At 37.2% G+C, this 12,942-nt stretch overlaps 1 protein-coding gene across 5 annotated transcripts in view; it reads left to right on the top strand.

Moving 5' to 3' along the window:
* The window catches only part of SKAP1 (src kinase associated phosphoprotein 1), a 502,470-nt gene that overhangs the window by 406,262 nt on the left and 83,266 nt on the right, over positions 1-12,942 (top strand). The window lies entirely within an intron of this gene.

Raw genomic sequence — 12,942 nt, 5'->3', positions numbered from 1 at the left:
AAGGCTTGATTTCTATAGCTGGATTACTCACTTATCATTCCTAGATGCCTTATAGTAGATATATGGTACATGAAGTAGAATGAATATTCTAGTTCTAGCACTGAATGTCTTGATTCATTTTATGCAAACCATCAATCAATATTATAATCACTGAACTAGCCTAAAGGCTGACCAATATCACCATAATCTACTGATATATCACAGGTGCCCAATTTGAGCCAAAAAGACCTGAATGTAAAGTTCTAGAACTTGACATCTGGCTTAAAAAAAAATACTAACTTGTAGAGGTTTTTCCCTGTTCTACAGCATGTAAATACATACCCAAACATACTGAGAGATGGAGAGAACAGCTTGCAGAAATGAATAATATAATAGATCTTGTCCTCATCAATCAATCAATCAATACAATCAAAGGCATAGGGGAAGAAAGAGAACAGGGCAAATCTAGCATACTAATTGTACTGGAGAGGACACATTCCTCCTAAAATCCTGCTGGATGGCTTCTGTAAGAGGGTAGAGGACAGGGAGAGACATCATAGTGGTAATGGCATGAAGAGTTTTAGTGGAACACGAAACATGATCTTGGGTTTGAGGACCAGTGACATGTTTCATGCCCTTATGCTCTGCTTCAAGACCCTAGCTTTTGTCACTTCCTACTGAATGCCAGATCAGTCTGAATTAAGGCCTTCCATCAATGGATTACATCTCTAATGTAATTATGGGTGAGAGGGCCAATCTGGCATGCATTACCAAGACCTGGTTGGTACAGAGGAAGTATTTTATAGGATTGTTTTGAAATGAAAAAAGTCAAGAAAGGATTGATATGTATCTTGCCTGGAACTCCTGGAGGTAAGGTGGCATATAAATTATTATAACCAATTATAATAAATAAAATAATCTTTCTACTATTCTTCTGTTTCCAAAAAGAAGAGAAAGCAATTGTTTTTTAGCAAAATATGCCTCAGTTTGGGGCCATAGACTTAGATGTAGCAAACTACTATGGGCCCTTTAAGAAGGCTTTGCTAATGTGGTTAGTACAGCAGCCTAAAATGGGAAAAGGAGCATTCCATTTCCAGTAAAGCAGAGGAAAAAAGTGAGACAGGGGGGCCTCCTTGGGGGAACATTTGGAGTTCACTCTGCTACACAGCTCTACCAAGCAATTTGAGCTACTCTACTGAGAGTAAGAGAGGACCAAATACATACTGCACTAATGTTGATTGGGGGGAGAGCTTGCTGGTCAGTATTTTCTAGCAGAGTGCCAGAGATTCTAGGGTTTAAGTTACAAACCTTTTATCCAGAGACCTAATTCAGTCCTCTTTCTGAGACTGTCTGTATAGTATTGGATCCTGTGGTTGGCAAGCTAGATAAAACCTCTGAATTAGCCAAGTATTTCCATTTGTTTTACAGATATGGGAAATGCAAATACTTTTTTCTCAATCTTTCTTGTAAAAATGAGGAAAAAGAGCTACATTGCCTCTACTTGGAAAAATTATATGTACACTTTCAGGAACTTGTAATTTATAACATGGAATCCATCAAATCGTTTCCAAAGCCTAGTGTAAATATCAAGAGTCTGGCATTGTTCCTTTTCTTGATTAACAGGATGGTATTTTTTGCTTGTTTTGCTTTTGATTTTGGTTATTGACTTGAAGGACCCCAAAGAGGAAATATTCTGTCCAAGACTCATTGTAAATTTGTACAAGGTCCTTTTAGCTCTGGAAGTGTCCCACAATCTGATTAACATCAGTTGATTATATTTTGAGCAGCTACAAACACTAACAACTGAGTGCCCTTTTCTATCAATTTTCCAATCTGTGCAGCTACTTCTACAGTTGCTCATAATGCCCTGGATCAATGTTATATCACTGCATGACATTCAGAATTACTTTATTTAACCTCTTAGTGCTTATCAAAAGTGGATTGTTGCTATTTCCTTCTGTGAATCTCTTCTGTGTATATGTAGGAAATATTGGGAATACCAGGATGGGGGATAATACCATATGAACAAGCCCTATCCATAAAGGATCTTGAGGAAATCGCTGTGTATATCTTCAAGTTACTGAATAATGCATCCTGCATTTTGTACAGTTTCAGAATTTTTAATGAGTATTTTTATTAGAAAAGTAGTTGAATTTCAGTGATGCTTTTAACTATGTTGAAGCCTTGTATGCATTGTATGAAATCTTGTATACATTTCTGATTGAAAAGGGCTCTCTTACTGTAAAGTATCAAGCCTTTGCCAAAAGGAATCCATTCAAAAGGACTGAACTACAATTCCTATAACTCCCTATCAGTACCATCAGCCAAAATGACTGAGGATTATGAAAAATTATTGAGCTTTAAAAGAATGGCTAAAACTGCCTGGTTTGTTTCTTCCCAATTAGCTCTCTACAAATACCTCTCAGGTATCTGTGTTAATTGCCTTGAACCGCAGGGAGAAAGGACGTGATGTAAAACAGGGTGTAAATGAAAAATGTACAAAGAGGACATGTTGAAAACTGGGAACAGAATCCAGTGGGACATTATATTTAACATGAATTAAAACAATGTGAATTGAGGCAAATTTCTTGTTACATTGGCAAAAAAGGCATTAGGATTACAATTAGTTTACTGCTCATTGAGTATAACCATTCTGGCACTGTTGATTATGAGTCATTCTTAATGCTTTTAGGGATCTGAGAGCAACACAGTAGGCAGGAAATGGTGCTAATATTGGTATGATTGGGTTTTTTCGTCACATGATTTTATGACAAGGTTTGTGAATCTTTGTTTTTAAATATACAAAGTCTGTTTTATTATTAGGCTACAGTTTTTGCACATTTACTGCCTCAAAACGGTGGAAAGCAAACATTCATTGTACATTTGGAGTACATTCTGACTTTGCAAAAATAGGGACCTGGGCTGAAGTGCAAAGATCTTTTGCTATATTTACAAAGTAAATTGAATTGGAAAGGAGTGAAGCAGTGCATTTCAGAAGAGTTTGATATTTTAAAAACAAATGGTGAGATTTGCAATAAGGCATTATAAGCTAAAGAATTCCATATAAAAAAACACAGTGAATATTGTGGTGAATTATCCTGGTGAATAATCACAAACACTCTGAAACATGAATAAAAAATGCTTAGCTGTCTGCTGCTTCTCTGATACAGATCTTCTGGAACAGGTGTTCTAGGAAACTCTGGACAAGGTCTTCTACCTTCTGAAATCCCTGTAAGAAAATTGGGGTGTGAGGTATAAGGAGGTGATGGTGATGCTAGAAGCAACATTTTTGCCTCAGTCAAAGTCTAAAGCTACCTCCAATCAACAGCTAAAAATGCAATGAAGCAGGAATAATCCTAAATATTTCATTTCTTTTTCACAAAGCATTCTCTGAAGCAATATTAATAGATTGGTCCATTATTTTTTGATTTCCCCCTTCCTTTTTTTCCCTTTTACTAATCACTTTAAACAGATTAGAGCTTTTCTTTGCAGATTCACCGAGTAGAGAAGTGGGATGGGGAAAGCACTCTCAATAATTTATTTTAAAATCAATGCTAATGTGGTTTGTCTCCTCATTGGCCTGAGCTCTACAATCAAGACTGATTTATTTAGAAAAGATCTTGGTGCCACTTTCCCGTTTAATAGTAAGGGTGGAGCAGGGCAGCCAGAGCTGCTTTTTTTTTTTTGACCCTACAACTTCAGATTCAATTCTGAATTCACAAAGGGATAGACTGACCATGTTTGCATTGATTTGAATGAAGGGGAAGAGACAGCTGTGCCCTAGACAAAGTCATGGTAAGGGAGGAAAAAGCTTTGACTTCCAAAAAGTGAAACATGGCAGGTTGTTCAAAACTCTCTGCAGATAGGATATCAGAAAAAAAAAATCTCCAAAGCTGGTTGGTTTTCCATTTAACTACCTGTTAGATATTTCTTGTCTTTGCAGAAAAGAGATTTGGGCCCAAAAAGTATTGGACTTCCAATTAAAAGGAAAATTCAGAATCCCAATATTAATGTCCAGTATACTGGCTTTTTAAAAAACAAACAAACAGATTTCTGGTTATTAAGACAACAAAGATAAACTGGAAATATCTACTAAATTATTCAAACTTCTGACTAGAACATAAGTAAATTAATCAGGCTACATAGCTTTTTTTCCACCTGATTAGCCAAAGTAAAAGAAATGGTTGAATTCCTATCTGTGGTACACTGAATTAATAATTGTTGGTTGAATTCAGATAACATTTGCAGTTATGAACTATATTTGCAAACCATAATGACTTACATAGTAAGTCAAAACAAAACATACTGCAGCATAACATTTTGTAAACAGTGCATAAAATAAAAATGCTTTTCCTCAATATATCCAAGTTGTAGTTGATATAAGAGCATATATCTCTGATTAATTTTGAACCCTTCATTTTATTTTCTCCATCACTAAATATATATATGCTACTTGCCCACACACATACGCATATGCATATGTACGCAAACATACACACACATAAAGGATAGTGAAGAATGCAGGATTAGGGATTAGGGTTGAAATGTGCACTGAAGCAGCTCTTATAGGATTTTTTCCTATTTTTTGACCAATAAAATGATATTTGGGGCAATTTTGTCTATAGTACTATGTATCAGTTTACTTTTAATACTACTTTTCTATTTATTCATTTTAAAAATGTTTTATTTTTTTTAAATGTGCTATTTTTCTCTAAAAATGGTTTATCTACATAAAAATATTCCTATGAAAAAGTATTTTAATGCAATTAAAAGATGGCTTAAAAATTAAGTACCCTTTCAGTACCACATTACTGGCTTTTTAATGTTTTATATCAATTTTGGATATAGTGCTAATAAGTTATAGACTTTATTTTTGGAAAAAAAGTGCTTTTAATGGAAAAGAATGTTAGTGCAATTTTATGTTTTAAAACTCATAAGCTGATAAAGTGGTTTCCTTTATGCCACTGCCATTCACCAGCCCATGTAGATACATCAGTGTGGTACAAAAGTATGGACATATGTAATCATATATACCGGTATATAGAAAAGCATGAATGATAGCCTTCAGTGTCAAAAGTCACTTTCCATTTCTACTGAAAAGCCAAAAATAGTAGAACTAAAAGTTGCCATTCTGGACCAATTTCCAGTCTTCTGTGCCTTGTGAACACTTAGATCAAAAGGCTCCTACAATGATTGGCTGCATTGTGACACCAAAGACAGAGATAATGGTTGACATCAAATAGCACCCCAATTAAAGTTGAAAAGATATCTTTCAAAGTCTTCTGGACTGAGAAAGAATTTTTCCTCAATAACATGACAATTTGTTATCAAGTTGAATAATGCTAAAGCACAGCAACCTATAAGTTATCATTTCATTTTCCAAATAATATTTTCTTGGGGTAATATAATTACTACTATGCATTGCCATTTAATAAAAAATTGGTGAAGAACAGTAATAATAAAATCTTGGCTACAATTTGACAGGCTAATAAGAAATAATTAGCTTTCAGAGTGATTACGTGCACTGCAAAAAATTTAATGGTTGTGTTTGACCTTTGGTTTTTTGTTAGTCTTTTAACCCTCACTTCCTTTTGGAATACTAACTGCCTTTCTGCTAAGTCTGTCCTTCCGCCCAAACAGCCCTCTCCTCCTCCCTCCCTTTTCCTCTTCCTCTGGCCTCCATCATGTCCTGACAATGTGTTTCGTTCATTGTCTTCTCTTTAGTGAGACCGGAGATACTTGTCAAAGCTAAGGAAGCTTTCCTGCTTGTGTTATACTTATAAAGTGCCATGTAAATTTACGATACTATAACAAGTGATTTCTATTACTGTCTTAAATAACAATTGATAGGTTTATGGGGCATGGTTAAAATATGACCTCTCTTTTCCTCTTTTATATTGTTACACTTTGCTTATATAAGCTGCTATTGCTGGACAATATTGGATTATAGCCTGATTTCACTGTTATGATTTTAAAATATTGCCACCCAAAATTCTTTATTGTACACAGGTAGTTGTGCTAAAATCTGAAATGATTGGCTGATTACATGAAAAAGGTCAAGTATCATATGGCTAGGAGATGAAATATGGGTGGGAGTTTAGCTCCCAATGTCATCTAACAAAATCAGACATCTTAGAACTGGCAATTTTCACTGCAGCAAAGCTATCTTGATGTGAAAAAAACAAGTTTTGACAGCAGCCACAACATTGAATTTACATTTTATTTGATCTACTGGATTACTTTATTTCTAAGGATTGGGGGTGCTAACAATAACTTAATAGTTGTGATAAGAGAATAAGAAATAGTCCATTCCTTCAGTTTAGCTAAACCTATTACCATTCCCTGAAAGTACCAAAACAGCTATTTTACTTGGTATCTGCAAGATTCTCTGTTAATTTGATAGAAAGGCCAGTTATCATGGAGCTTCTACCATCACATATTCCTTGTAGTTAATTGACATAAGAATAGCTAGTGACAACACCCAACTGCCATTGGATGCTCTTGAAAAAGGATTGGAGAGAACTAATTGAGATTTGAATTCTTGGGTGAGAGATCATCAGGAAATCCCAAGGTTATAGATTAGACAGGGGAGTTGAAAAAAATATCCCCAAAGAAGGCAGTGGGAAAGATTTCTATACTTCTGGCAAAAAACAACAACAGGGATATAGATAGAATAGAATGTCAAAAGAAATTAGAAACTTCACTTATAGAACAAGGATCTAAAATGTATAGCCCATGTGTGAGGGTTCTAACAACCCTCACATAGCACAGCAAATCTATACACAATTATTTATTGCAGTATTCACTTTCTCCCAAAACAGACTATTGTTTTGGATCAATTCCATCCTTCTAGGCTTTGCAAAGTGATGTTGAGAGAGGGCTGTTCAATTTTGACATTGATGGCCTCTTTGACCCCTCTTTCAAATCAGCAGTCCTCTCTATCCAAAATGTGGTTTGAAAGAGAGGTCAAAGAGGCCATCTATGTCAAAACTGAACAGCCCTCTTTCAACAGAGGGGGAGGAATATGACATCATCTATCTTCAGTCTACAACAAAATCCTTTCAGCAGTTTTAAGAAGGCTCCATACCCATTTGCACTACTCAGGTGACCCTAAGGACAAAACCTCCAAGTGGCCTCAATGATTCTCTAAATGAATGCAAATCACCAGTTATCAGCAAGGAATATAAATCTTTCCATTCCCCACCATCCAGTCAGAGCTGAAGAAGCTTCTTGGATGAGAAGTGAAATGTCTTCAAAGAAAAACAAGAAAGTCCAATTGGCTTGTGAAAAAGCATCTTTGGGACTTTCTTGTAGATGTTTCATTATCCAAATGTGCACTTGACTAGGACTGATGATGTTACCTAGTTTGAGTAGTGAAACATCTGTAAGAAAACAACCAAGAAAATGTCTGCAAAAAAACAGCTAAACTCAGAGAGCATTAGAGACCCCTCATTTCAACCAATATTCTCCTTTATTGGAAACATGAGTTGTTCTGAGCCTTGGAATAGTGGGATGGGAAGCATTACTACCTGTCTGTAGCTGCTTTTCTCAAGCAGAGATAGCAATCCTAGTTTCAGTCCTCACAATATGACCCAAATCCAGTCTAATTTTATCTGAAATTGTGGCACCTCACTTAGGATGAGCAATATGGTTCAGTGCCCAATCAGCTCCACTCTTAGTCCTGCATCAAGACACTATCACTGGTAGGGCCAGGGCCTGCTCTCATGATCATAGTTTCTGCTTGCTACAGATGAGAAGGAGCTGCAGAGTAGACAGGGGTCAGGCAAGGAGCAGGCAAGGAGGAGGAGTCTCACCCTTCATGATAACTTAGACATAAGGGAGGATCCATTTTGGGGACCAGATGGCAAGATCCATGAGCCCAGTGTACTCAGGACCAACTTGTTGCAGTAGAAGAGAAGCAACTCCATGTAGAGGTTCACTACTAGTGTTTCTCCACACCAAAGCTTGCCAATGACAACTCTAACCATCAACAGGGCAGGCCTTGTTCTGTTAGGTACCTTTGTGCAAAAAGATTTCCGCCACCAGAGCATCAACTCACATCATGTAGCAATTCCAGCTTTCCAACACTTTTTCTCTCTTTTCTTGTAAAGTGCATGTGCAGATGCATGAATTAGCATCTGGACAGGCTTCTTTCCCCAACTTGCTCCCTGCAATGCAGTACCGGGCTACATGCCTCCCTCCCATGTCGTGGCACCTTTGTGCAGTACATTATTTGCACACCTGTTGGCAACAGCCCTGACATCAACATGTTCAAAAATCTATTTGCTTGTATTCTTGGCTGTCCGTGGTATTCTCAGAAATCTTCTCCAAAGCAAAATTCAAAAGCATCAATACTATTTCTATGCTGCTGCTTCTAATCCAAGTTTTGCTTCCATAGACTGTCACAAGAACAATTGCCTTATTTTTAGTTCTGTAAATACATCATGGCTTTTGAATATCTTTTCAAAAGACTTCATTGCAACTATACCAGGTACTAGTCTGCAGTATATTTTTCACTGCTTATTTCTTTACTGTTGATAATCTCAAAAGGTAAAGGTTATCCATCACTGTAGTATCTTCATTGGCAATTTTAAGGTTGGTTGCTATACCTGTTTTCATCAGTTTGGTCTTTACATTTAATTTTAGACCATTGTTTACTATGATCCTTGATTTTCATTACTAGAGGTTCCAGATCATTTGCATTTTTACATTAAAATAGTGTCATCAGCACAGTGCAGTTACTAATGATTTTTCCTTCAGTTTTAAAATCATGCTCATCTTCATCTACGTAATTCAGCTTCCTTCAGTGTATATTCAGCATATACATTGCTGACACGGAGCCAATCTTTTTCACCATGTTTCATTTATGCTGTGGTTTCCAGACCCGTTTATAAATTTTACATAAGAACAATTGGGTGTGGGATCCTTGGTTCTCTATGAGCTTGGTGAGTTTCTTGCAGATTCATTAGCAAACTAGGTAACATCATTGGTGCATAGCAGGGAGTGGGATCTGCTAGTGCAGTGGTTCTCAATCTGTGGGTCGGGACCCCATTTGGGGTCGAATGACCATTTCACAGGGGTCGCCAAACCATGCTGTCCGCCATTTTTTTCCCTTTTCCCTAGCTGTCCTACTCCCTCTTATTGGTGGCCACACCCACTTGGGGGTCACCACAACATGGGGAACTGTATTATGGGGTCACAGCATTAGAAAGGTTGAGGATCACTGTGCTAGTGGCTTGCCCTGTCAGTGTGGGTGGGAAAGTTCTTGGTGATTCCTTGATTAGGCTGTTATCTTTGTTAATGTTTTTAACCACTCAAAACAGACAGTCAAAAATTTCAAAAGGAAATAGAAAGACCAAAACACCTTCTCTCCAGAAATCAACATCCATATGAGCAGATATTAACAGCAAGATTAACACTAGACCAACTATCAAGTAAACAATACCCCAGTCAAGAAACTACCAATGCAGACAAACAAGATAACAGTAAACAACAGCCTTATCAAGGAACTACCAAGAACATTCACACCAACATGTGATAGCCAGCCATGAGATTGGTAACTCAGGCAAAGCAACAGAAGGGCGAGGCTTTATATACTTGATTTCAAATTATTGGTGGCAAATATGGATTGGAATGAAGCAGCCTTGATAGACCAGTTCAGGCAAAGTCTGCATACTGACATCCAGACTGAACTGATTGTGCTAAGTTTGTGTACATATAGACTCCATTTGGAGGAACTGCAGGATGATCAAATGAGCTAGGTCTCGTTTTATGAGATTTCCCTTCCCTCATGCCACCCACAGCTGATTCAGGAGAGGAAGAGCCCATGCCCCTGAGGGCAATAAGAAGTACACAGTTGCTGAGGGAAACAAAGTGTAGTTGTTGGCCAAATTTTTGGCTTCTATCAGATCCTCGAAGAAACTTGATAAAAGTTTGTGGGTTTCTTTAAGGTCTACAGGGTGTAAATATTGTGGCCTTTTGTTTGCAATTGCCACCATCTATGAAAGTCCATCCAGTTTTCTATCATTCATTGCTAGTCAGAGATGTGCCACCAAGCCTTTTATGATCACAACTGCCATTAACACATATACACCCAAATACACTGATTATTAAAGGCAAGAAAGAGTTCAAGGTGAAAGAAATATTGAACTCAAGGAGATAGGGTAAAAGCATATAGTACTCGATTCACTGGAAATGCTATCCAGAAGCAGAGCTTTCATGGGAAAATGCTACAAACGTGCATACTTCTGAATTAGTATAGCAGTTTTACCAACAATTCCCAGACAACTTTTTAAACTTCCAATCTACAATTCCATCCTAGAGCCTGAGGAGGAATCAGTAAATGAAGGAGTTAACCAGGCAGCGGGGGCCCCTCTAGAGGGAAGCGTTGAAGCAGACAAGACTCGACTTTTATCTTCTGGACTTCACTTCCTGAGGGAAAGTAGGGAGGAATTCTCTAACCATCTGGATGTTTTGCAGGATGCACTGCATGGCTGGAAATAGTCTTCAGACTGGGGGGACGGAGACTTCTTTCAGTTGGCATTGCTCCCACCCATCCCCAAGTTCCTGTGAGATCCCAGGCAATAAACACAACTTGGTAGAGAGAGGGATCTGATGTGGGGAGTGTATTGTTGGGTCATTCCCTGCCAGGCAATGAAGAAGGATCAAGCAGGGAGGTAATGTAAATTTTTGGCAGCCACAAGAGACTTACACCTAACCTCCCCTAGGTTGCATAGGACCTTATCTAGGGAAATTCTTGCACTATAGATAGAACACAATAAATAGTTATCTTGAATCCTTCACATCTGGATCTGGTTGTTTGCACTTGACAGTACTCCACCTAGTGATGTCCACATATGTACACATCATTTTAGTGGTTGGAAAGCTATTTTAGCAATGAATAAATCACTGGATTGTAGCAATTAATAAATCATTATCCTGCTTCCTAAGCCATTGAGTCCAACTAAATGTTCCTCCTTAGCATATCCAACTTCGGCATTCTCATCTCCAACCACAAGCTACAGATCTTGCTTGCATGTTCTGTTGATTTAAGTTTGAATTTAAATCAACATTTATATATAACATTCATCAACCTCCTCTTTTGCATCAGTGGTTGGAACATAAAGTTGAATAATCATCATATTAAAGAGTTGTCTGCAGAGTTTAATTGCATTCTGCCAAGTGCTGTGTAGTACTGTAGTTGTTATATCCTTCCTGACTATGAAAGTGATGCCATTCCTTCTTTGTTTTTGCATCCTGAATAATATGCAGTATAATCTTCTGGTAGAAAGTATCCAATTCCAATCTATTTCAATTTACCAATTCCTAGGATGCTAATTTTTAGTCAATTCATTCCATCTTTCAGTGGATTGAACTTCCTTATGTTCATGCTTACATTTCACAGTCCCACTGTAATTCTATCATTGTAGCATTAGGTCTTCATTTCTTGGATGGCAACATCAGGAACTAGGTGTCCCAAAGACTTTAGCTGCCTCATAAATATCATTAATACTTAAAAAGTTCCTGAGCCCTTCTTAAGTAGCATATTGAGCATTAAAGCACCATATTTTCCTTTATCTGGCCTACTCTTATGGTTTTCTTGATAAAATACAGAAGTGGTTTACAATTGCTTTCTCCCGTACAAAATAAGATTATGCCTTTGCTATCTATAATACAATGATCATACATTTCTAGTCTCTTTCTGTATTGCTGCTGCTCATTGTTAATTTGCTTGTTTTGGCTTTAGAACATCCACACATACCCTGCCACTATAAGACAGCGGAGCAGGACTGGAGCAGGAGCTTACCATTCTAAATCATTAAAAAAACAGACCAGAATTAACATTAATGTAACTTAGTATGTTGTGCAGATAAAACTATTAGTGTCAAGCACAGACAATCAGGAGTCCAGGCAGTTCAAATGAATATATAGATTTATTGCAAGCTTAAGCTCTCTACAAGAATCAGAAATGGTCAAAGCAAATTGGCAGTAGATAAGAGTCTATGGAATTCAAGGTGGGCTGGACTATAGATTTATAACCTGCTTCACCTCTCAGGCTTAGCCTGGTCATCTCCTACACCTAGTCTTTTATCTAACCTGATTGTGTGAACTCAACTGGTCAGAAATAAATTGTTTCAACACACTCAAGTCTTTAGAATTGCCTACATGAGTGCTAATTATAATGAAATCATAGCAAAATACAGATTAGAGATTAGTCCAGTTTACAGCTGCAGCTTAATACCGGCACTGCATTATGAAGACGTCAAAGAAGGCATTCTTTCAATATGGTCATAATATGATTATATTGTTCGAACATATTTGCACTGGTAAACAGCAGAGTATGTCTCATTCTATGTTTAGGGTCATTAGAAAAGTTGCAAGATTCCTAAAATCAGTAAACTATATGCAATTAATATTTTTGCTGTGGTTATATTTCACACAAACATAGCTGCTTGTTTATGATAAACAAATATCAGTTTATGTACAGCTAAATCATTGCCATCTAGATTGAGTGCATGTTAATCCTTCTTTGAAGTGATTCCATCTGAGCATTTTGCAACATTTTAAAGCAGCTTTTCCAACCTGAAGTCCTACATATGTGTTGAGGCTACAATCTCCAGAATTCTGTGCCAGCCAAAAAACTTTGTTGTTTGGATATTTGGGAATTGTGATTCAAAACCTTTTGGAAACATCAGATTGGGCAAAACTGTTTTAAAACCAGGAAGAATACAGTGAGATTCATTCTATGGACTACATGAATAAGAACACTAAGAATTTTTTTTTAAACAATTAGCTGATGGCAAAGATTTGGGGAGAGAAGATAGAATGGGCCTTGTTAGTTATTTGTCTTGTACTGAGATTGAGATTTAAGCCTTTCTTTTCATGTCTTTTTTCTAATCACCTTCCTTTATTCTTATCTGTCATATCCTACAGTAGAGGAATGGGAGGTGGTGGTGGCAACAA

Source organism: Crotalus tigris, unplaced genomic scaffold, assembly GCF_016545835.1.
Source record: "Crotalus tigris isolate CLP2741 ecotype Arizona unplaced genomic scaffold, ASM1654583v1 scf7180000024472.5447098, whole genome shotgun sequence".
In the NCBI taxonomy this organism is placed as follows: domain Eukaryota; kingdom Metazoa; phylum Chordata; class Lepidosauria; order Squamata; family Viperidae; genus Crotalus; species Crotalus tigris.
This window is presented reverse-complemented; position numbering and strand designations above follow the sequence as displayed.